The sequence below is a fragment of the Coenobita brevimanus genome, chromosome 74 (genome assembly GCF_032717465.1).
Source record: "Coenobita brevimanus isolate Jiangsu-jjx chromosome 74, ASM3271746v2, whole genome shotgun sequence".
Lineage (NCBI taxonomy): Eukaryota > Metazoa > Arthropoda > Malacostraca > Decapoda > Coenobitidae > Coenobita > Coenobita brevimanus.
The window spans coordinates 21,369,719-21,392,879 of NC_137027.1; the positions used below are offsets into that span (position 1 = coordinate 21,369,719).

The 23,161-nt window shown below is 40.5% G+C and overlaps 1 pseudogene; it reads left to right on the forward strand.

Annotated features, from left to right (window-relative positions):
* The window catches only part of LOC145407799 (protein turtle homolog B-like), a 196,782-nt pseudogene extending 175,107 nt beyond the window's left edge, over positions 1-21,675 (forward strand).
* The last annotated feature ends 1,486 nt before the right edge of the window (positions 21,676-23,161 follow it).

Below are 23,161 nucleotides of genomic sequence, written 5' to 3' on the forward strand. Positions count from 1 at the left end.
TAATAATATAGACTTCTTTTTATCTTCAACCTGTATCTCTTGAGGGGAAACTGAGAATATAACTCTTGAAAGTATATGTAAAAATCGAGGTGGTTGAGAGGGATGGAGGAATATACGTGGCATGGGGAGAAGGATTTATATTGTTTTTTATATTGTAGAATTCTGTATACCTTCAGCCTATATCTCTTAAGGGATAATCAAAGGAGCTCACTAATGGGGATTCCATCTGCCAGTCTCCGAAGTCAGGTCTTTAGTGATGCCGAATGAGAATAATGAATGAGAGATGAAAGGTATGGGACTATATTTCATTTTTTTTTTTTTTTAATGCGAGGAAGAAGGAATCAAAGGCCATGAGCCCGCAGTAACAGTTCCCTCCAAGAGAAAAACAAAATACAATAGAGAGCCAAATTCAAGATCCGATCATTTTGAGATGCCTGGACACACTGCGTTTGAAAGAATGGAGATCATAGGCAGCAGGAAATACAGACAGAGGGAGACAGCTCCAGAGTTGACCTGTTGCATAAATGAAAGACTGGGAGTAACGGTTAACTCTTGCATTAGAGAGTTGGACAGAAAAGGGATGAGAGTTTGCTGCCAGACGGGTGCTGCGCGCCCGTCGTAGAGGTGGAGAAATGCAAGCAGACAGTTCAGAGGAGCAGTGACCATTAAAGTAGCGATAGAAAAGAGATAAAGATGCAACAGTGCGGCGAAGAGACAGAAGTTGAAGGGAGTCAGTAAGAGGAGGAGAGTTAATGAGACGAAAAGCCTTTGACTCCACCCTATTGAGAAGAGCTGTATGTGGGGAGCCTCGCCACACATGACAGTTGTACTCCACACAGGGGCGGATAAAACCCCTGTATAGAGTCAACAATTGTGCAGGGGTAAAGAAAGAGCGGAGTCGGCCTAGCACACCCAATCTCTTGGAAGCAGATTTTACAAGAGATGTAATATGATCTTTCCAAGATAAGAGATTTGTTTAAGAGATGCCGTGGCGTCTTTTCCATAGCGATTTATTTTGCATGTTACATCTGATTATACTCTTTTACGTTACTGGAATGGGAAGCCTTCGCGTGGTGATAATAATATACCTTGGCAGTGGAGCTACCAGGTTCTATAAACGTCCTTCAGCTCCCTCTCTATCCCTTGAAACGAGGATGGTAGACTGCAAGAGGAGGGCAACTTCAGCCTGCAGTACACTGGGTTCACATTCAGATGAGCTTCGGGTTGCATCTGGTACTACAACTTTACTACGGTATGAAGGAGTCTGTGTTGTTACTAGAAATATATAAATAACGGGGAAAAGAAAAGAAAGGTTCAATAAGTAAAATAAATCGCTAAGAAAAAGGTGCCACGTCGTCCCTTATGCCACCAAAGATACGGTCCTTAATCCCATCAGTCTGATGACGTTCTATTTTACTTTTATTACTGGCAGGACAATTTTATTCAGTAAGAAAAAAAAAAAAAAAAAAAAAAAACACCTTCCCATGGGATTAATGAAGGCTAAATCTATCCTCTCCTTTTCGAAAACATTTCCTAGGTCGAGAAAAATCGTCAGGAAATGCCAAAAATAAAACTGAACGGAAAAATACGAATAAAATGAAAATGACATGCGATTTTATTCAGCTTAGGAAAGACTTTTCGTGTTCTGGGGATTAATAATGGCCGAATCTAACCCCTCTAACTCGAAAACCCTCTCCTAAACTGAGTAAAATCGTCTGGTGATAGCAAGAATAAAAAACGTCCTCTGTCTGAAGGGGTTGGAGATATTGATTAATGGTTATGGATGAGTGAGAAAAGACATAGGAGTTAAGGCCATATTCTAAGTGGCTTTGAAACTCCCTAACACATCTCCCTTTGCGATTTATTCTGTATGTAAGAATTTAATACATTCCTGTATGTTACTGATGCAAACTATGTCCATGTTAAAGCAAGATTAATAAAACGCAGGAGAATGTTAAGGTGTTATGTGCAAAATAAATCACTAAGGAAGAGGTGTTACGAGCCTCTTAAGCCACCTAGAATGTAGCCCTGAGTTTTGAGTATTTGTGTTATTGGATGCTTTAAACGTTGCTCAATAGACCGGGGAGAAAAAAGAAATAAAAAAAGAAATAGGAATGTTGATAGTATGTTGATATGAAGATGTTTTAGCTTGAATTTTTGTACATAACTGATTACATAGTGGCATTGCCCACTTACATATGAGACTAAAAAATACATAAAATAGGTGACTTCAATGTAAATGTGGGGTTGTATACACGTCAGAGGTGCTTGTGAGGAACGCCTTCACGTGGTGGCACCGATATACCAGGGAGGATTCACTGCCTGGCTGTACAAACATCTCTCAACTCCCTCCCTATACTCCCAAGAGGAGGATGGTTGACTGGATGATGAGGGCAATTTTCAGCCTTCAGTCCACCGGGTTCACGTTTAGATGAGCCTGGAGCTACAACAGCAATAACAGCATACTCGAGGGCTTAGCAGGCTCCTAGCACCTCTTCCTTAGCTGTTCCCTGAGACCACATACCTTCACATGTCACCACTTCGGCGCTAATACAAGCCGTCCATACTAATGATATGTTAGGGCTTTTTCATTCACGACTGGTGCGAAGGTATTAGCGTTTTTTTTTATTTTTTTTTTTAATGGCATGTACGTGGGTCTTGTAAAAAAATCAATAAAGCATGTTTTAAAGAATGAAGTCACAGAATATACAGTGAGGTTGGATGGTGAGGATATGGAGAATGTGAGTGCATTCAAGTACTTGGGTAGTGTGATGAGTAAGGATGGAACTCTGGGGGATGAAGTGCGTGAAAGGGTACAGCAGGGAAGGAAGGTTGTTGGTTTACTGAAAGCAGTGATGAGAATTGGGAGGTGAGTATGGAAGTTAAGAAGTCACTGCATGATAGTATTGTGATCCCTACCCTAACGTATGGAAGCGAGGCGTGGACCTTGCAAGAGGGGAACAAGTCAAGAGTGAGAGCAGTGGAAATGAGTTACTTGAGAGGAGCATGTGGAGTGACATGGAGGGACAGGTTGACGAATGAAGAAGTGAAGGAACGTTGTGGGGTGGATGTGGATGTTGTTGAGAAGATTAGGAGAAATACACTGAGGTGGTTTGGACATGTGGAGAGAATGGAGAATGAAAGACTGACTAAGAGGGTGTATGTAGGTGAGGTGGAGGGAGGGAGAGGGAGGCGTAGACTGAAGACGAGGTGGAGGGACGGAGTTGTGAGGTATATGAGGGAAGGGAGAGTGAGTTGTGGGAAGGGTAGTCAAATGGTGGGTGACATAGCGACTTGGAGACATTTTGTCTGCTGCCACCCTTTGCGGGATTAGGACGTCGGGCTATAGATAGCATCATATAATCAAACTGATCCATGACCCATCCTGGAATCAGTTTCTCTTGATGTATGCTGGATACAAACTATGTCCATACATAAAGTGCGTAAAACAATTCAGGATATTATGACCGTCTTTAAGAAAATATAATCTTAAAATATCGCCTAGAAAGGAGTGTTGCAAAGTTTAGTAAGTATGAAACACAATAAGAAGGTGAACATGTTTAACAAAAAAATTGCTTAGAAAATTTTTTAAAGACGTTTCCAAAGCATACACGGGAGTTGCTACAAAATTTCCCAGATATACAAAACAGTATACTGTATATATGCATAGGCCATAAAATACTCGTACATGTTAAGGAAGAAACGCTACGAATTTCGCTGGTGGGATACAGATAACATACAAAATCAGTAAGTATATGCAAAACAATAACAACTAAGGAAGAGGTACTACAAGATCTTCTGTGTCATCGAGAATACAGCACGAACTAATTCACTTTTATATTGTACAGTCGTCCTCCTCTAGGGCCCCCACACAGTAGCGTATCATTGTCATAGGTGGCTTACATTGTTCAATAAATGTACTGTAATGCGAAGATTTCTCTCTTTGTGGGGAGAAGCTCGCATGTATATCAAAAGATGGTGTGTTTTAATTCCCTTCTTATTGTTTCAGCTGGTTTTTTATTCTTCTCTGCTAAATATACTGATGTCTCTTTATCCATAATGTGGCTTTACAAAGAAGGAGTTGTTATTTTGTATCAAAGAAAGAAAAAAATATGGCACCATACTTAGGTAAGCGAAAAGAGGTTATATATTGGCCTAGGATTTTTTTTTTTGTCGAAGGTTGAAGTTAATCTCTCTCTCACTCTCTCTCTCTCTCTCTCTCTCTCTCTCACACACACACACACACACACACACACACACACACACACACACACACACACACACACACACACACACACACACACACACACACACACACACACCTACACCACCTTCACGCACCACGGCCCCTTTAGCCTTAAACAAACACACGGTTACTCCCTCTCCCTCCCCCATCCCTCACCCCCTCCCATTCCCCGCCAAGGTCCCTCCCCATACCTGCTACACTCACCTACATTCACTTAATTCCTGTCCTGCTTCCCTACTTCCTCACCTACACCCAAACTCACACATACACCCATTCCATGATATGTCTAAATTTTCCCAACATCCACTCCCACACTTACATTCAATCCCCCCTTTCCTCACACCCACACATACACCCACAGCTACTCAGTATCTCCCCTCCTGCTCTTCTAACTACACCCACACCCACACCCACATCCACATCCGCACCCACATTCACTCACAAACCCAAACGCATCATTCATCTTCACATCCACACCCAATCCCATACTCACACCACACCCACATCCATACCGGCAAGGGGAAGAGCATCAGGGGGGCAAGGGGGTGGTATTACTGGGCTCTTAGGCAAACAAGAACAGGTGTTCCCAGGCTCCGGAAAAGGTAAAAGAAGGAAGGAGGGAGATTGAGGAGAGAGGGCGGGGAAGTGGGAGAAAAGGGGAGTGAATATGCGAAAAAGAGTGAGGAAAGGTGGGCGTGAGGAGAGGGAAAAGGGAAAGGGCGGATGAGAATGGGGAGGGAGGATGGGGATGGGCGGGGCGAAAAGTGAAGGAAGGTAGTGGTTAAGGACTGGATGGGACAAGGAGGATGGGGAAGAAATAATGAAATGGGAGGAGGGGAATGGGGCGGTAGAAAAATGGGAGGAAGATGGGAGGAAGAATGTAAAAGAAGGGAAAAGGCAAGGATACAAGTGTATAGGGGAAGAGAAGCATATGGATATGAGGGTGAGGGGGATGAGGGATTATGGAAAGGGGGAGAGAGACTGGGGAAGGAAGAGGCGGAAGGAGAGAAGGGAGAAGGGAGTATATCAAGGAAAGAAATGTGCAGAAGAGAAAAAGAGAACGTGCCTGGATTAAATGAGACTAAGGACTTCTTTATAAGACCCGTTTGGAAGCCTGGTGTTGGAGCGCGTGCGTGTGGGGCTGGCAACTACACTAAATGATCGTAATCTATCTGTAAGTGGTTCAAGAGATGTCCCCCTTTCCAGACTGAGGCGTCTGACTAAAAATAAAATAGATAGATAGATAGACAGACAGATGTAGATAACTTTGCAAGATTTCATTTGGTTTTGACAGTTTCAAGGCGGTATTAAAAAAAAAAAAAGGAATGACTGCAGCTGTACATTAGGAATTAAGCTCACTCTGGGTACTACTCCACTGCACATATTTTACACTTAGGCAAGTCGGTCACTTTCCTGCCTGACGCTCCATATAAAGAACATAACTAAGGGCAAATGAAACATACCAGGCCTCTGTCAGCTTAGGAATGTCAGCCAGCAAAGGAATGCGAGAAGTACAGGAGGTGAATAATCTAAGGGGAGGGAATCAAGCCAAGCCTCTCTCAGCCAAGGAATATAACCAAGAGAAAAGCGAGAATCAGAAGAGGTGAAATATGAGGCGAACATTTGTCCCTGATTATACTTAAGCACACACAAAAGCAATGGCTTTGAAATGAGTGTAATGAAAATAAGACATAGAATGGGGCTGGCTGTCAGTGGCATCATTTGAGTTTCAGTGAGGAGAAGATGAGGCTCAGAGAAGGAGAGGTGGTTTTCGCAGATAGGAAGTTGGAGGAAGGACACGAATATCCCAGAGCTGACAGAAAGGTAAATGAGTGTGTGAGAAAGCGAGGTATGGAGGCTGAGGAGGGTTGGAAACTGACAAGGGATCCGGCTGGTTGGCTGAATCTTGTACAGAGCTGTAGATGACTAGGGATTATCATCCTTTGTTTAACCTGACAGTAATCGGACTAACTTTACCTGATAGGTGAAATGAACGACCTGTGTATTGATGGTTTTCTTTACGGTGGACTAAGGATCCCAGTGGTCTGAATGGTGAGTCAAAGAATGTGTGGCCTATTCCACTGAGCACGCTGTTCATTAGTTTTCCCTCTGAAGTTTTTCTTTTGTCGTGCATTCTAGACCCTACCTCACCGACCTCCAAGAGGGAAAAAGAGGTGAGATGATGATGATGATGATGATGATGATATAAGGAATGTCAATGAATGATCCACAGCCTGTCGAGTGGTCGTCACCAATATAGGTACCAAAGGGTGAGGGGTATGTTCTCCCCTATATTGAGGACTCCGAGGCTTGGTGTAAAAAATATTTTAGGTGATTTTTAAATACTGAAAGATACATATAGTCTGGTGTAGACAGTTAAAGGGAGCTGACTGTCGGAGTATGCTAATAACTGAAATACTGAAAAAGTCAGTAAAGGAAGATTGCCAGAAGCAGAGTTTCAAGAGCTTATTAAGCTGGAGCCCCAACTTTCCCTATCACGAAAGGGTATATTCAAACGCACTTCTTATGAAATTCTTCTTAAGGATGATACCTTGTAGTGAAGGGGTTAGTAAAGGCTATATTTAACCTCTCTCGGCTGAATTCAGTCCTAAGTTGAGTAATATCAACAACAACATAATCTGATACCAACAAAAATAATATCGGTAACAAAAAGACATCACTGTATTAAACGGGCGTTGCTTCTACTCCCCCACCCAGTGACACTCCCTAACACTTATATTTTACCAGGAGACCAATTTAGGTAGCGTGCCGCTGTTCTCTAAAATTAATTGCCAAGGATGGCTCTTAAAAATGATTATCGCGTGTTACCACAGCTTAAGTCTGACAACGCCTTACAGTCACTCACAGAACAGGATGATGTATTTATAAAGCATTTTAGCACTCTCTGGCAGGTGCTGGCCAGGGACGCCTTCTCACGGTAGCACAGATATAACCGGGTATGGTTCTGTAAAAGTGACATGATTTTACAAACATGGGATGATTCTAAAGCATGTCATGTCCCTACAAACGTAACATGGTTATACAAACATGTCGTGCTTCTACAAACGTCATGGTTCTACAAACTTCCCTCAGTTCCCTCTCTGTCCAGCGACAGAAGGGGTTCACATTCGGTTCAGCATGGGATCAGAATAGCAACAACTCTTCCAGGGTCCTGTGCCTTACTGAGATTAATAGTCATTGGCGTTAGCTGGAATAAAATACTACAGTTTTATCGACCTTCAGACGGATGTTCTCTCTCGTATTAACACTCTCCGGTCCTTATGCTCACTCCCAGCTGAATAAAATCCCCTGTCGTTAATTAGAAAAAAATACTAGGGTTGATCCGAGCATGAAAGTGGTAAGTGGTTATGAATACTTTTTTACTGCAACGGCCATGACTTAGAGTTACGACCCAGCAGTATTAAGACATTAAACATTTATCAGCCCTTGTGTATTCCAGATAATTACATGCCTCACTTACTTTAACTCTCTCTCTCTCTCTCTCCCATTGATCCTATCCAATTACATCGCCTGTTATAAAAAAAAAAAAAAATACAGTACACTATGTTCCATTCCTCTCTCTCCCCAAAAGGTAAAAATTCAAAGATATTTCGCATTATTTCATAGTATTCCGAAACCAGATAAAAGATGACTGCTATAATTGGGTTAATACCAGGTTTCTAAACAATGGCTGTGATTATACCGTTAGCATACATAACGCTGGATGAGAAAAAGAAAATCCATAGTGATTGTACGTCATTTGTTCCAGACCGTAAAGTTAAGCTAAGAATATCTGCCATAATCATTTTAGAGAGAGAAAGAAAGCACATTGAGGCATAAAAAAAAAAAAAATGCAAGGCTGGACTCAGGGCCAGATCTTTTGCCGGGTATGGAGGCTCCCTAACACCTCTTCCTTAGCGACTTATTATGCTTATAGTACTCTACTACCCCTTTTTATATTGCCAATAGCATTCTAATATCGTCATACTCTCCAAAAATAACTTAAAAAAGGATACCAACCAGCAGTATCCAAAAATAAATCGCTAAGGAAGAGGTTATAGGGAGGCTCCTTGCCCTCCGAGAATATGAGGCTTGGTGACGTAGGAGGCTCCCTAACACCTCTTCCTAAGCTATTTATTTTGCGTATTACACCTTGAAATTATTAAGGATGTTATTTATTTCACTGTAGTATCGACATCGTTTATTTTATTAGCATACGGAAGGATACTGAAGTGGGATATGAAATATAAATCGCTAGAGAAGAGGAGTAACGACATTTGCACAACTACTTAGAATACAACTACCTGATACGTGTGTGTGTGTGTGTGTGTGTGTAGCAAGGGCGAGGGATAATCTAATAACGTGACATCAGGGGACAGGCTGGGACGGTGCAACTATAACACACACACACACACACACACACACACACACACACACACACACACACACACACACACACACACACACACACACACACACACCTCCCAACATACACAAATTTCACCATAAACAGCATCACGTGTAGCAGCATTGACGGGAATATGATGCGGAAATTTTAATTACCCAGTGCAGAAAAAAGAATTACATGTTTGTTAGATATTGTGTTAAAAAAAAAGAGAGAGAGAGAGAGAGAGAGAGAGAGAGAGAGAGAGAGAGAGAGAGAGAGAGAGAGAGAGAGAGAGAGACAAAACTGACAGTGAAAAAAAAATCATTAGTATTCTGTTCTAAAAAATAAAAGACAAAAACGGGGTAAAAAAAAAAACACACATTCGTAAGTACTGGAAAGGCAACATGTACTTAGAAGATAGATATTACTACAAATATAAACATTATTAATATATATATTACCATCACACTCGTCAACTATATAAGAAAATATACTATGACCTTCAAAACTCAGAGAAGAGTTAAAAATACAAAAATAAAAGCTTACAGATCCATCAATCATTCAGCCGGAATATTTATAGATACAGCAAAATGTATCAAAAGCACACACACACACACACACACACACACACACACACACACAAATAAAGTGGCTATCGAGCAGTAATCAATATCTTCAAAGCATTTTCGTCGGATTCTATATTATTTACGTATGAGTATTTTTGTATGCATAGTGTGTGTGTGTGTGTGTGTGTGTGTGTGTGTGTGTGTGTGTGTGTGTGTGTGTGTGTGCGCGCGCGGGCGCACTCGGGCGCACCATAGCAACTCATCACGTTCGAGAAATATGCGGAAAATGCAACAGAATCATATTTATTCCGACGGTGCCATAAATAACATACATAATGGTAAAATCTCTCTCTCTCTCTCTTTCTCTCTCTCTGCAACCCACAACTAATTCCCACCTTCCAAAAACTCTCTGCATTGCATATTTGACTTTGTGATGGAGATAACATAACCTTGAAATGAAACTCTCCCCCCGGCCAACTGGTCTCATACTTAATGCAACACTCTAATATGGTTCCCAGCCTAGCTCACTACTTAACGCTCTCTCGGTGATGTTTTTGGCTTCGAATTTATATCTATATCTTTATTTTTCGTATAAATAATTGGCCTTGAGGGTATAAATTGGGTCCACTTTTTAGAATCTCTTTGCTTGATGCTCGGTACTATTTCGCCAATCCTTTTTGCTCTTCTTTCCCCTCTGCATATCTCGGTTTGATATCGAGTGATGTATTTTTAGTTTACTTGTGCATTTATCTTACCATTTTAATTTACTTAGAAAAGGATAAATGGGTATACTGAGGTTATATATTATACCTCCAGTTTGATGGGTCTGTCCTGAGCGGAGGAGAATTCGTCAGGGGATGGAAATAATAAAATGTATAAGATGTCCACAAATTCAATGGGTGAATTCTCCTAAACATCCGTCTCCCATTCTACTCATTCCTTCGCCATATTTTTATACTGCTACTCTTCGAAACTTGTCCTTCATCTCCTATCCCTCTGTCTTGTCCTTACCCCTCACTCACGTTTTCCCCTTTCCACCCCACTTATTTTTCAGACCGTCTTTTATATCTTCTTTTCCTTCCCCTTTCCCTCTCTCTTGCCTTTATCCATTCCTCGCCTCTTCCCCATTCCCCCTCCTCATTCTTGTATACTATCTCCATTTTCCTTCATCACAAAAATTTGTTTTTCTTTCCCCTCTCTCACACTGTCTCTTCTTTCTTCTTCCTCATTCATTCTGTCTTTCATCTCACTCATCATATCAATCATTTCTTCCTGGTCTTCTTCGCAAATTTCCCCTCCTCCTGCTCTTCTCTCCACACTCATATTTTGTTTCATTGTAATCTCTATCATTTTCTTCTCTTCCTCCTTCTCCTTACCCTTCTCCTCCTTTTGTCTTAGCTTTCACATTTCTCATCTTCTTAATTTCCAAGATATTTCCTCACTTCCTTTCCATACCCCCCTCCTCCTCCGTCTCCCCTTCCCTCTCCATCCTTCTTTATACCTCCTCCTCCTTCTCCTCCTCCTCCTCCTCCTCCTCCTCCATCCACACTGTGCAGTGTGTAGCTTCCACGTTATGTCCACAGACTTCCCATTAACTCAATGTGACTGGTTTATAATGTCATGCGGTAACTATTATTTTATTTGTTTACTTTCTCTTTCAGGTTACTCTATCGGGTAGCTTATAGATAAAGTATTATAGAATGTGACTTTTCCTTTCCAGTGTTTCCTATAAAATTTCCATGTCAGTTTTTCCATGCTGCATGGTGGTTTTTCTCACTTTTTCCTGGAGGGTTTGGTGGTGGGGGGAGCCTTCTTGCTTTCCTATCCTTATCCTTCAACATGTAGAGTTAGATCTTGTAGTCATAGTTTTCTCTAACAAGCAGCCTCGAAAGGACCATAAGGTCTGTTGCTGTTTGCTTTCCTGTGTAATCCTGTGTAATCCTCCTCCTCCTCCTGCTCCCCTTTTTCATTTTCCCCCCTCTCTCCTTCCTTCAACCTGGCTTACTCAAAACCTAATGGGACACCAAGTCTCTGAATGACTCTAGGTTATTTTACTCCTTGTGTTGAACCTGTATATACTGTATATGAACGTAATATAACTACTCGAGAGGTAAGCTGCGAATATTGCATGATTGACTGTGTGTGTGTGTGTGTGTGTGTGTGTGTGTGTGTGTGTGTGTGTGTGTGTGTGTGTGTGTGTGTGTGTGTGTGTGTGTGTGTGTGTGTGTGTGTGAGAGTACTTGCCCCATCCTTGATTTAACTACACGAAATATGACAAATGAATGATGTGCTTGATGAAGTATCAGCGTGAGAGACAGGTAGAGGAGATTTTTTTTTTTCCTTTGTGCTTCCTGGAAACCGTGTCAAAACCCAATGAGATCCAGCCATTTCTATTTCGTTGTTGTCTCTCGTGATGAAGGAATTAACGATGCATGGAATATCACTGCATTAGTTCGGAACCCTAAGATATGCTTTGATATTTAACTAAATTGTTGGAGAAGTGTGCTTCTTGTACTTCTCACTTTCCTTTCCTGGCAAATTGAGAGAGACTTGGCATGATTCAGTCCACTGATGATGCTCTCTGAAATGAAACGTCAAGAATGAAAGCGATGAGCATGCCATAACTGTGAAGATATAGTGAAAGGAATGTAATGGTGAAAGAGATGTAATGAAGTGAATGTAATGGTGAAAGAGATGTAGTGAAGTGAATGTAATGGTGAAAGAGATGTAGTGAAGTGAATGTAATGGTGAAAGAGATGTAGTGAAGGGGATGTCATTGAGATGTAGTTGGAGAATTTGTTGTCCTGGACTTTCCTTTCTGCCAGAGACCCTATAGAAAGAGAGACTGAACAGCCAATATTTTCGCCGTTTCCGTGCCAGCGCCTCATAGCCTGGAAGCTGGCCACTGAGATCTATAACATGAAGGGACTATTTCAAGGGTTGTCTGCGCCTTTTGAAATCAGCCGTTGAGTTTGAAAAATATAGTGCCATGGTCCACCGTGCAGCTTATGAATGCAAAAATGGGCACAGGAATTTATCGAAGAGAGATGGCATTACATTTCACAGATGAAGAAATATACCTTGTTGCTAATCTATAGCATTACTGATAAACACAAAACCCTTGTTTACATTCATGCAACATACAGGACATTCGCATTGCATTTAAAAGATTCCAAAAACTTGGTGTTCATTGACGAGAGAGAGAGAGAGAGAGGGAGAGAGAGAGAGAGAGAGAGAGAGAGAGAGAGAGAGAGAGAGAGAGAGAGAGAGAGAGAGAGAGAGAGAGAGAGAGAGTGTTCTAATATAGAGCTCAGTGCTTCGATATAGCTCATTTGTTATATAATATATATATATATATATATATATATATATATATATATATATATAGATAGATAGATAGAGAGATAGATATATATATATATATATATATATATATAGATAGATAGATAGATAGATAGATAGATAGATAGATATATATATATATATATATATATATATTCATATCTATCTATCTATATATATATATATATATATAAAACGCTTTGTCAAGAAGCAGTGGTATTAGCATCTAAAGGGAATAGTTATTTACGCACTTTTATTGACAGGAGAGACAGGGGACGTCTCCTCAGTGCAAGTTATGGTAGTTAATATCTGTCATGAGACAGAAATGCTTTCAGATTTTGCAAGAGAACGAAAAGAAATTCTTAAAACATCAGCCAACGCAACTAGTTATTTCCATAGCTGTGTTACACAACATTTCACACATTATTGCTATACAGAGAACAGTTGATTGTCTAAACACCCATATGTCTGACACCTCCTTTGAGGACAATCATGTTTTCAGATTAATAAAACTTGTATCACATTGCCACAGTATTACTTGGGTACACCACAGTTTCAAAAAATCCATCACAGAGGAAGCTATTGGTACTAAAGTAAGAAAGCAGCTGGCTAGGTTGATTGCATTTAAAAATCATTTGGAAAAAATATGTAAGCATGTTTGTGCAGATAAAGATATGTGTAGGTAGTTTTGTTAATAGCTGATAGTTAATGACACTTTATACTGTACATAAAGTTCTTCTACTCTTTTTGATGGTGAAATCTACATTATTTTCATATAAGTGCTCTTTCCATCGACCTTAGCCAAACATTTACGGCTGATGACCCTTGACGTATCGGGCTATCGGAATATTACGCTGGACTGTGAGTGTATTAGGCCTGAATTTTGCTGGCTAAAAAAGAAAACTGGAAAAAAAAAAATCTGATATCATACAGTAGCTCTTATCTCTCATCACGCACACATTAAAACATAATTACTGTACTCATTGACTCCTGTATGTTCCTCTGAGACATGTTCTACAAACACTCTACGCCCTAAGAAAACGCTGTGCAGATTCCGAAATATGACTACACACTCGGACACACCCTAATCTCCTCACAAACACCCTACAAGCGCTCTAGGTTCCAGGCTTCGTTTTAGGCACACTTGATGCTCACACTGACACGCTATAATTCATATACTCAAGGCGAGGGTTAGAAAAAAAACAAAAGTACACAGATGAGAGAGAATCTCTATAACAGATCTGACCTCTCAGTGTTGTCCCTGACGTCCCACAACCTGACACTAGTTGGCTCCACAGGGTCAGCCAGGTCCACGCAAATGGGATCAAGGTTCGAGTTTCTTGCACCGACAGAAATCTGGCCTTGGAAATTCACTGAGGAAGGGACTTCCTGGGCAGACTATAATCGTCAGGTGGTAGTGCGGATAAAACTAAGAAAGAAAAATAAAGATAAAATCCAGTATCATCGTCGTGCAGGACTAAGATGTTTACTTTGAATAATTAAGTCGGAAAATAGCAAGCATGAAGTGAAGAAGGATTTGTCATACAACTACGCTACGACAGGCCGTCCGTAAATCTCAGTGAAATCGACTGACGATAACAGAAATTTAAGAAAAAACCTGATCGAACACCTTTACAACGGGAGGCTTTCCGATATTTTAGTAAAAGTGATTAACGACAGCAAGAATGAAGTGAAAAATAGTGAAATCAAACCTCACTACTCGATGCCTTACAAAAACATGAAATAATATGGTCTGACGGGAGAAAGAATTGAATATAAACAAGGCGACATCGTAGTGAAAGATGTTATCCTTCTTTCTGAGGTGATATTTTTACAGTTCTTACCAGCAAGTACTTTTATTCAACTAAGTGTAGACCCTTAGTAGTAAAGGGGTTGTTGAGGGCTATACCTAACCACTCCAGTTCGAAAAGTCTCCCCTAATAATAATAATAATAATAATAATAATAATAATAATAATATGTCACAGAACTGAAGATATTACCAGTCACTAACACAGCTCGGATGCATGTCGCCTCCCTGTGTTCGACGAGTCCTAACACGGCCATAACTCTTGCATTTCAATAACTGCGTACTCGCCTTTTATGCCAGCTGGAGCCAATATCACACGCACGATGGAGGAATGAGCTAATTTACTCCGGGACGCGTTTGAAAAAGAGTAATATTACACAACTATCGATGCGAATGACTCTGTTTTTATTAGGACATTCGTCGTGGATTAGCTAGGGTTTTGGTGCAGTGGCTTTTAATGTATGATCTACACATGAAATATTCTCTGTGGTTCATGATGCATTTAAGATACATCGATTTTGCTCTTGGAAGCGCTTGTAACAGGGTAATATTGCACTACTGCAGATGGGAATGACACTGTATTAATTGAGATTTTATAGTGGGTTATCTAGGGTTTCAATGGAGTGAATTTTTGTGCTTGATCAGTAGTACTGTATTTTTCTGCAACGAAGGTATGTGAAATAAGCTGCAAAGGGACGAAAATCCAGGCCAAGTTAAAGTGAAAGGAGCATGTCTGGCAGAATCGCGTCAGCTGGAATACACAAATGGTACCGTAGGTACATTTAAGAGCTGGTTTATACCTAAACTAAACATGATTACAGCAGCACAAAATTATATTATCTGTATGCAAATCCGACTTTTTCTCCCCCTGCCGGCGAGCCATCATATAGAAAGCCATGCTGATATTCATTTTCTCGTGTTATAAAAATGGATGGATATTTTTTCCATTTTCATTTTCGTAGAATGTGTGTTATAATGATGTTATCTAAGTGCGAAAGTAGTGCCCTAATATTTCAGCATTTTCATCATCACAAGTCACCATCACTACCTTCACCACCACCATTACCATTACCGTCTCCATCACCATCACCGTCACGAGCATCATAATCATACTGTAACTATATTTACCTCTAAAAAATGGGGCGGATAAATATTGTATAAATGCCATCACAAAAAAGATACATTATTTTTTCAAAAAAAGGAAATATAAAATGCTAAGAGATTACACAGGAGGAATAATATCTAACTTCCTCAGTACGAAGACGCCTTTTGTACACACACACACACACACACACACACACACACACGACTATACTATAACGAGATTAACAGAAACACGTAAATAAAAACACGGGTTCGGTTTCTGTGTGTGTGTGTGTGTGTGTGTGAGACTGCGTGCTTAATGCATGAAAGTGTGAAGACAGGTTGCTAGAGTTTATTGTATGATATGCTTAGAAAACCCGATGATTTGAATAACTGACTTTGGAAGGAGAGAGAGAGAGAGAGAGAGAGAGAGAGAGAGAGAGAGAGAGAGAGAGAGAGAACGTGTGAGTTTGTGTGTAAACGAGAATTAAGGGCTAAGTGGTGTGTGTGTGTGTGTGTGTGTGTGTGTGTTTCCTAGACACGTATGGACAAAACTGCTCCAGTCCCATAACCTAATATATTGTTCAGGTTCCTCTCTTAGACATAACATGTTTCTCCTCCAACCATTGCGCCTTTTTATCCTCCTTTCATGCATTTGTTTCATTTGCTTTCCCTATTTTCTTGTTCTCTATTACTATTATATTCACATTTTTCTTATCATTAATGGATGCTAATTTTACCAAAGATGTAAAGCTGGATAACAGGACAAAACTAATATTTAGGTACAGTACATTTTGGCCACTTTGAGTAGCTCGAACTTGTACCAGCTAACACGACGTATTATCTCTTAGTTTTGGTGCATTGTGAGCTTCCAGGAGACCCATACTGATAACTTACTTTTACTCACGACCCTGTAACGGTGATGCTTTTTACTTTACATTTATATATTATCAGACAACTGGATCCAGCTTACTAAAAGATCCATCGAAGTGAGTGTCAGAGGCTGTCTATCAACTCCTGCTATAGATCAATATAAAATAGTTTGGTGGCAACAGGAAATGAATACAAAGCTCTCTCTCTCTCTCTCTCTCTCTCTCTCTCTCTCTCTCTCTCTGTTGACTTTTATCTTTTCTTGGACCCAGAAATATTAAGCCTCTTTCGCTGTCTGCCGAGGGTAAATAAATGACCAGCCTAAACGGTACAAGGAAAAAATGGCACTGTGTGTGTGTGTGTGTGTGTGTGTGTGTGTGTGTGTGTGTGTGTGTGTGTGTTTTCTATATTCCAACATAATTTTTTTTACTTTTGTGATTTTTTAAAACTTGAAAATGGGTGGAACAGAGTATGGTAGAGGCACATGCAGCCACACACTTGACAGAGAGAGAGAGAGAGAGAGAGAGAGAGAGATTCATTACGAATGGTCTTCTAAGCCAAACATAATCAACCAGCTTTAGTAACAATAAACGAAAAAAAAAAGAAAAATCATCGTACTGACAAAAAAAAAAAAAGGGGCTTCTAATCCTATACTGTAACACTGGAAAATACGAACTAGTCACGAAAAATACGAAGCTTAACTTGATAAGAAAATCCTAGAAGGAAAACAAAAGGAGGAACTCTCTTACCTTACCACCACTCCCTCCGGCCAACTAACCTGTAAGAAAGTGGAAAACACCATTATTTTTGGAAAGGAAAGTTACTGAGATTTTATCATTAAGTTTTGCCTCATGTTTATTAGTTGGCTGTGTTAAAGCTGCCTGAAAAATGTCGATAAAATATTCAGAAGGTAGTAGACATAATTTCCTCATTAGGTATGGAGAGAATAATATTGTCAGAATTTAGGAGGACTATAATGTAAACGATATCTTGTTAATGAGGGAGCTAGTGGAGATTGTTTTTTAATATCAGCGTACCTTTTTTAAATAACAAAAATAGCAGTACACTAAATGCAAACACATACTGATAAGAAACGAATACAAGAGGGCTCCCTAAATTCACAAGTTCTTAATTTACACATAATGCAAGCTAATTCAACGCATTCATACACCAATTCTCCTTTCACATTTATTCTACGACGACAAGAGTCATCTCCTTCACGCCCTCATTGTCCTGTTACTTCATCCCAAGCTGATGAGGAGAATTCACTCTCACGCTCTCATTCTTCTAACCCTTAAGTCCACGAGAACTCAGCTCCTTCATGCTCTTATTGTCTTTGTTATGCCTAATTCAAAGCTGACAAAAGGCTGGCTTTCTCACTATCATTCTCCTTCCTTTTAATTACCATTAACCGACCAATTTCACATCCTTCACACTCTCATTCTTCATTTATAGTTCAGCCCCTTCACACTCTCATTCTTCTTTTACTAGCTCCTCCACACTCTAATTCTGCTTTTGCTTCAAGTATCTGGCTCCTTTAACCTCTCATTTCCGGTTACTTCAAGATTCCAGGTCCTTTACATACTCATTCTCCTTTTAACACTATAATTCAAGTCCTTTACGCTCTCATTCCTCTGGTGCTTCAAGAACTCACCTTCACACTTTCATTCTCCCATTACCTGTATATATCAGTTCCTCCACACTCATATTCCTTTCGTTTCTTACTAGAATTCACCTTCTTTACAATCTCATTCTCCCTCTTCAGAATTCACCTCCTTTACAATCTCATTCTCCCTCTTCAGAATTCACCTCCTTTACAATCTCATTCTCCCTCTTCAGAATTCACCTCCGCATTCTCATCTTCCTTTTATGTCCACAAAGACGCTCTTTTACACACTTACACTCCTTTTAGCCACTAAAATTCCTCACCTTTACCCTCCCCATTCTCATCCTTTTCCCTTATTTCCGTCCAACGCCTCCAGATCATCTCAGACTCCACAAATGAATCGGCAACTCTGACACAAAGCCCCTGCAAAGTTTCCCTTTCGAAGGTAATTTGGCCGAGGGTGTTGGTGGTGATGATGGATGGTCGCAGTGGTTCAGACAATGAAAAGTAAGAGTCGTGGAGGTGGTGGGAAGAAGGAGGAGGAGGAGGTCAAAGGGATGTGTGGGGACAGTACGGGAGGAGATTTGGATGTGAGGGAAGTGTAGAAAGTTTGTGGGAGAAGACTTGGTGCATGAGAGATGTGGGAGACTTGTGCTAGGAGATGTGGGTGTGTTGAGATATGGATGATTGTGGGAGGAGGTCTGGTGTGTGAGCCATGTGGGAGGTTTGTGCTAGGTGTGTTCGAGGATTGGTGAAAATAAGTGTGGGAAATCTATTGAGAAGTGGGAGATAGGAAGTTTAAACCAGCTTGAGAGAGATATGTAAATGTGAAGGAGGTAATATCGAGGGTATGTAGGGCGTCCTGTAGCTGTAGTGTGTCTTGTATTACGTGTAAATATGTCCTTTTAAGATGGCATAAATAAGTGCCCACTGAAGAAAATAATACGCCTAATTAACCAAGGAATAGGCAACGAGGCGCAGACAGAGGGCAAATTACACAGACGATAATCAAATAGAACTTGGGCTGCTGGAGCGAACATGTTTCGACGAGACGAGGACTGCAGGACGAGAATGAGCTGAATAATGGATGACAAGACAACATAGAGGATGGCGGAACTGGAATTAGGTGCCGTGAAGTTAATTTTGGCGAAGCACTGCCTGGTTTTACTATCCATTGATTTGGGAAGAGAGAGAGAGAGAGAGAGAGAGAGAGAGAGAGAGAGAGAGCAGAAAGGAAAGATTATGATAAAAAAAAAAAAAGAGGAAAGAAGACGAACCGAAACAAAACCAAAGGAAAGAGAAGATACTGGAAATGAAAAAGAGAGAAACTTCAATTTCTCCATCTTAATCACGCCTTCACACCTCAGCATTACATTGACTACGAGGGAAGAGGAGTGAGATTTAAAGTCATCAAGGCCGGTGTATATGGTTATGTAGCAGGTCCTAAATTAGTGATGGGTATCCTTTGATAGAGCAGGCCTATGGTTGAACGGGAAAGAAGGGGAGAGAACAAGAAGGAGAAACGGCAAGGAAGGAAAGGTGGGTGGAAAGGATGTGAGGGGAAGGGAGGAGAGGAATAGGAGAGGGAAATAGAGAGGACGAGAGGAGAAAAAGGGAGAAGGAAGAGAGAGGAGGAGAACGCAAAGAAGGCAAATGTGGAGACGAGAAGAGAAGGAAAGAGGCAGGGCATGTTTTTTCTACGTGTGGTCTGAAATTAGTGTTGGGTGTTCTTTGATCTCTGGCAGACCTATGACTGAATGGGAGAGGAGGGAAGAAGATGAGACGGAGGGGAGATATAGGGAGGAAAAGGAAGGGAGGGGCAGGGAAGGGAAGGCAAGGAGAAGGGAAAGAAAGGAAGGGATAGGGAACATAAATGTAGACAGAAAAAGAAAGGGAAAGGATGAGAAGGGAAGGGAAGCAAAGAAGAGAATGGGGAGGATGGGAAAGGCTATTACAGGATAAACAGAAACAGTAATAGAAACCGACATACATCCAGGCAGACGATAGGAAAAAAATAAAGACAAAGTTATGACACCCTTCAGTTCACACACACACACACACACACACACACACACACACACTCACTTGGGAGGAGAGGGAGAACAGGAGGAGAAGCAGAGGGGAGAAGGAAGAGAGGAAAATGGTAGGACAGTAGGGAAGAGGAGTGGGAGGGGAGAGAAGGGAGAGAGGAAGATGAGAGATATAAGGAAGGGAATGGTGGGGAAGAGGAGAGGGAAAATAGCGAGGGAGGATAGAATGAGGGAGAGGAGGAAGAAGGAATGGGTAAAAACGAATCTGAGTGAGAGGAGGTAGAGAGGCAGGGAAAATAAAGCAAAAGAAATTAACAAAAGAGATGAAAATAAGAGAAGCTTACAGTAAGTTAAACAACTATGAAACAAAATACAAACAATCTAGGCAAAGCAGAAAAAACACAAAGGAAAGAACAGAAGAGAGAGAACAGAAGAGTAGAAATAGAGAAAGAGAGAAAACCATTCGGCAGATGGAACGTGTGGTTCATCGGAGTCCACCTTTAGAGACAGAGAAAGAAGACATGTGGGTAGATAAGGTAATGACGCCTTTGATTCTCTCTCTCTCTCTCTCTCTCTCTCTCTCTCTCTCTCTCTCTCTCTCACGCGCCGTTGTTACACACCCGGGATTCATTACTTAAAAAAACAAGGACGAAAATTTTTGACACCACGGATCAGCGGCGAGGCACAGGAAAGAACAAGCGAGGGATATTATGAGAGAAAATACGTCAAGTGGGGAGACTGACGAAGGGGGGGGGGGTTGGAAATGACGGCTGGCCTCACTTATTTTCACACTTCCGTCGGTGGAAATGGAGAGATGAGAGACTTTTCATTTGACTCCTTATTTTCAGCAGTATGTGTGTGTGTGTGTGTGTGTGTGTGTGTGTGTGTGTGTGTGTGTGTGTGATTTTTCCTTATGATGGCTTTCTTCATGTATTTTCATTCCATGTTGGAAATAGAGACATGGGAAACTATCACTTTTGTTTCTGTTTTTAAATTGCAAAAGTGCCTTAATTTTCGCCTTTTTTAAACATTATTATTTCCATGGAGCTTAATTTTTCCAAGTTTCCGTGGTACTTTTGCGTTTTGAAACTGGAACGGAAAAATTATTTTTTTTCACGTAAGGGAAAAAATGTCATGTGGAGAAACTAAAGTCGAAGGAATGACAGCTCTCGTCAGTTTTCACGCTTACAGACTTATTATTAACAATTTCTTTACGTATGTTCTTAGTTATTTCATCATTTTTTCATACTTCTCCTTACTGCATAATTTCCTGGTCATTTTCTTTCCTATCTCATTCTTATTCCCTGGCACTGAGGCCGGTACGGTATTCTTGTCCGTCAAGGAAGCTCCCTAACACCTTTTCCTAAGCGATTTATACTGTTTATTATACCTTACTGCCCTCGTCTGTGTTAAACAAATCCTTCCAATATCACCATACTCTGCATAAAGTCCGTGTAAATGGATATTAGCTAGCCATATCCAAAAATATATCGCAAAAGAAGAGGTGTTACGGAGCCTTCTTTAACCAACGAGAATACGGATCTGTGTCTTTCATCGAACTTTGCCGCACTTCAGAGACTCTCCTTTACCAGAAACCAAAATGCATGGGCGGGAGCTGTACCTTAATTACGAATATTTCTTCACTGTCTCTCACCACACCTCAGTAAACTACATTTGCTTGCCTGTATATCTTCCCAGGTGTTGTTGAGTCCATCCTGGATTTCACACGCCCATAAATCGCCATAGATGGAGAGGATGTATCAAGAAATAAAATTCAGGACCAAGGTTGCCATAAATATCTCCTTTGTGCAACGTGTCGGTACATTACTTGTGCTATATTCAGGCATCATTGCAAAAGAAAATGATGTTTTGAATGTAAAAACTAGTGACAAATTATGGATAAACCTCATTAGCAATTATGGTCATGATAATATAAACAACTGAAAATGTTAGTAACACGCGATAAGTCAATCGATCAATCGATGAATAGATCGATTGATTGATATTGTTATAGACAGGCTGATTTAATGATGAATCAACAGACAGATAAGATACATGGAGAGATAGATAGACAGACAGGTAGATAGACAAAGCGAATGGCAAGGGCAGGATTCAGAAACAAGTAGGTGAAAATACAGATGAAGTGAAGGAACTGCCATCAGAGTACCAAATAAAAATGAAGTAGAGACATTACCATCAGAATATCCCACAAAAATGTACCCCACCTCCCTTCACCAGTCATTCAATGCCTTCGAAGCAGAGAATTTTTTTTTTTTTTTTTTTTTCCGTATCACAGGTGATGTGATTTCCATGGCAGCCTAATTTTCCATCATTATAACGTGCTTCTAGATTAAACGAGTTCTTAAATTGAAATAGGTAGATTTTTCTCTTAGTTCAGGTCATATTTCACTTGTGTTTTTTTTAATATATATCTCCAATTATTGTACATTTCTGATATTTCACTTTATCCTGAGAAGATGGATGCATAGATGTTCTCTCTCTCTCTCTCTCTCTCTCTCTCTCTCTCTCTCTCTCTCTCTCTCTCAGTATATGTCAATCGTTTGTATTTTCTCGGCATTGCTGTTTCCCCACGAGTACAATGCATTTCAGGGAATAATGCTTACATTATTGAGTTAAAATGGCCAGCTGTGTGTGTGTGTGTGTGTGTGTGTGTGTGTGTGTGTGTGTGTGTGTGTGTGTTTTCCGCTCCAAAGGTAAGTATATATCCTTGGCAGTATATATCTTCCCTTCGAAACATAGAGCACCTACAATATTTCACATGTTCATATTCGATATTAACAGTTTTTCTTTCATTTTTATTTATAGCTTTTCTTGCTACGTGTGTACCATTCCTTGCTAGTGTATCTCTGCCGGAATTATGATGTACTCTTAAAAAAAATAAAAATAAAAATAAAGCTATTTGCTCCTTTGTAGGGCGATACTATATGACACACGGACACAGAACTCAGGATTATCTACACTACCAAATGAATACTAATTCAACTCCTCGAATCATTTAAAAACTCATCGTACTCATGGGTACGGATGTTGTCTGGTCGAGAGTACATCCAAACTGTTTGCGTTTTAACTCTCATTATTCGTACAGCGTTTGATTTTCATTTAATGGTATTATTTTCCCCACTAATCATGGCGCACTTCCGAGACTGGAACCATTTCTAAATCATAATATATTTCCTATTCAGTGGTTTGCACCACGAATGA